The 3,213-nt window shown below is 31.7% G+C and overlaps 1 long non-coding RNA gene across 1 annotated transcript; it reads left to right on the top strand.

The window, feature by feature from the left end:
* The first annotated feature begins 2,459 nt into the window (after nucleotides 1-2,459).
* On the top strand, nucleotides 2,460-2,976 carry LOC123273781. The gene is made up of 3 exons (XR_006511374.1): nucleotides 2,460-2,620; nucleotides 2,694-2,786; nucleotides 2,861-2,976. It is a non-coding gene; the product is annotated as an uncharacterized LOC123273781 (long non-coding RNA).
* Nucleotides 2,977-3,213: the final 237 nt, after the last annotated feature.

Raw genomic sequence — 3,213 nt, 5'->3', positions numbered from 1 at the left:
ATTCAAAAAACTGCGTGGAATACTGCTGACCTTGTGAACATCAGTTTATTCATTCAGAAGTTATTGCGGTTTGAAAATTTAAAAAATACTGTTTTATGAAACTTCTATCAGACTTTTGAGCTTGAAGAGCTTAAAAGCTTAGAACAGCTAACTCTTTGAGCTCGGAGAACTCGAATTAACATATAAATTCTATTTTTGAGAAAATCATATTTTTAAGCTCGAAGAGCTCAAAAACGTCATAAGCGGAATTTTAAAAGCTTAGATATGGAATTAGCGGGAAATTGCAGGGATGGCCTTTAGGGTCAACCGTTTTCCAGATTTTTTTTTTGAGCTGTCCTTTGGAGAGGGCTTTTAAAACATCGAAAACTAACATTTTTCCACTCGAAACGCAGAAAAAAAATAGTCGGTTTTTTTGGGCCACCCTAATCTAGATCTATGTTTGGTCACTGGGTTGTTGTTTCTGTTAGCTGGATCAGAGTAAGCTGTAGGAGTATCTAGATCTACGTTTGGTCACTGGATTGTTACTTCTGTTAGCTAAGTAAACGTTCTCCGCCTATGATTGGTCTCTTTGCGGAGTAATTTTTATTGGTTTTGTTTAAAGTTGTTTGGTAAAAGTTTAGTTGGTAAAAAGTAATAGAAGAACAACTCCGATCTATGATTGGTCTCTTTACTAGGGGAATTATACAAAAAGTGTTACGCGGGAATTAGAGTAAAGTTGATTCATAGTATGAGTGTGTGATTATTTTTTTGTTGTTAATAAAAGTCGACTTATTGTTTTAACTAACTATTTTTAATTTCACAGCCTATCTTCCCCTCTTTCTACCCTGGAGGTAATCTCTTTTGCTCTTTCCGGTTCCGAGAACCGTGATAAAAATCTTGGTGGCACCCTCAATTAATTTATATTTTTGTAATTAATTTATTTAATTTATTCATTAGCTTTCATTAATTATATAGGACCATTTGGACAGTGAACATCCACACCCGTTACAAAAGTTTGGTCCAAATGCATGACTCAGAGTAACATAGCAAGCGGCTTTCAAGCAACTGGTTTATATCCTTTCAATCCCAATGCTATTCCATAAGTTTAACAGTAGATAATACTGATAGTTTTAAATGCTGTTGAGCAAATCAATTTAGTCTTCTGGCTCTTAATAAGTATGTTCAGTGAACAGGCCCACTCGCGATGAATTCGTCCCTGGGCGACTCCTTAATTCATGAGCCGCACCTGACAACCACTCGTTCCCGCTAATTTTAGCCGCTTGCGCAAACCAAGTTTCTCAATCACGCCATATACACCGAATTTTCTGATTAGTTGATGGCTCCGCTGACATGCGCAGTCAGGCTTATTCACGAAACTGACCAAAAAAAAAGACGCATTACTATTATTATCTTTCGCAACAACGCTTTTGAGTGTAACGCATTTCCATTATTATTTCTATAATTTTGCTTTTACTAAAATTCCGCTTTTTTGCTTAATTGATTATTAATCCGCTTTAATAAATTTTGCTTAATTTATTTTGAGTTTGTTACAGATAATTTGTTTTGTTTGTGCAGTAGTTCACCGCCTTTTCAGTGCCAGCTTTGTGTACATCCTCGTGTCAACCGACTTCGCTTTATTACACACGCTTTGATTAACTAATCCGCTTTTTTAACAACAATCCGCATACTTATTAATTAAATATAAAGTGTTATTAGTGTAAATAAATTTCTAGCGTACATTTTATATAATATTTCCGCATTATAATTGAGATGTCCAGACCAAAACCTAATCTTTAGTTTTCCCGCTAATTATATCATTTTACAAAGTATTTTTGCTAAATGTAGTTGATAATTGATCTCCAATACCAATTTGATTAAGTATAGTTTAACTATTTCAATATGTTTAACCCATAGGCCTTATTACCCTACCATAGTAAAATAAGGCCTATTCTTATATTTTTTTAAAGTTTAATTTTTTGTTTGTTTATGGTAAAAATTACCATTCATTCATTATATTTTATAGCTAATATATTAAAATAAATATTAATGATATATTTCGATAATTAAATGCAATATTTTCGATTTTATTCCAAATCTATCTTAGCTAAGCCTTATTACCCGCCAGTACCTTATACTTTTTAGAGTGGGAGAAAAAATTTGCTATTGTCACAACAGGAATACCAATTTCTTTACTGGAGGGAAAAATTTCCTGGGTGGAAAAAACTTTTTTTTTAGTGTGATTGTGAGTACGTCATTAATTTTTCAACTTACCTATCATCAGCACGTCGATCCAATATTTTAATAACTAAGTCGAATGATTTACTACAATAAAATATTGCTTTTTATATGAACTACTTAAAATCAAAAGAATCAGGAGTTCATCAGTTCATGTTCAGTTTATATCCAACAATTTATTGATACAATAACTATTTTGTTAAAATCATAATATTCATAATGGAGATAACAAATAGATTATCTATTGTAAATATTAACAACCACGTTTTACAATAGTTTTATGATAATTTAAGTATTTTTTTTTAAACCTTTAGGTGGCATTGGTGCAATAAGGAATATTTATGAAAGCACGACAAAAATTGTTCCTGGTGCTGTAACATTTCAAAATACAGAAGCAATGATCAAGGTATTCGTAGTATGGAATGAGATAAGTAATTTGAGTGTTTAAAAAGTCTGTTGATGTTTTGATTGTCTTTTAGATGTCAACAATAAGTCCAGTTGGCACATTAGCTTATATTATTGACGAGGAAGCGTTATTAGTTCGCGTTAATAATGGATGGCAGTATATTGCAGTAAGATTATCAAATAAACATACAAAGACATTTAAAAAATTTTTATTTGAGATTAACTACAGTATATCCATCAGCTTGGAACGCTTTTATCAACATCGACTCGAGCTACTGTGACGCCAGCATTGTCCAACCCACCATTTGAAGCTTCAAATCTTATTAACCAATTGCCAATAAGAACGGATGGTAGTGGGGTCAGTATTATTTTTGATTCCTTCTATTATTGGTCTATTAGTAACTAAGCTATATCTAGAGTGCATTCATTTACCTTATAAAAATTCTGATATTGTATTTTTAATAATCGAACGTTTATGTGGATAATGATATCAGACAAACTAATATTCTAAAATTTTTCAATTAATAAAAATGTTTACATTTTCTAACAGTAGATTTTAGATCAATCAGAAAATTAATTTTACTCCAGGAAAAG

The sequence above is a fragment of the Cotesia glomerata genome, unplaced genomic scaffold (assembly GCF_020080835.1).
Source record: "Cotesia glomerata isolate CgM1 unplaced genomic scaffold, MPM_Cglom_v2.3 scaffold_1347, whole genome shotgun sequence".
NCBI lineage: Eukaryota > Metazoa > Arthropoda > Insecta > Hymenoptera > Braconidae > Cotesia > Cotesia glomerata.
The sequence above is the reverse complement of the archived record's forward strand: the minus strand, read 5'-3'. Positions and strand labels throughout refer to the sequence as shown.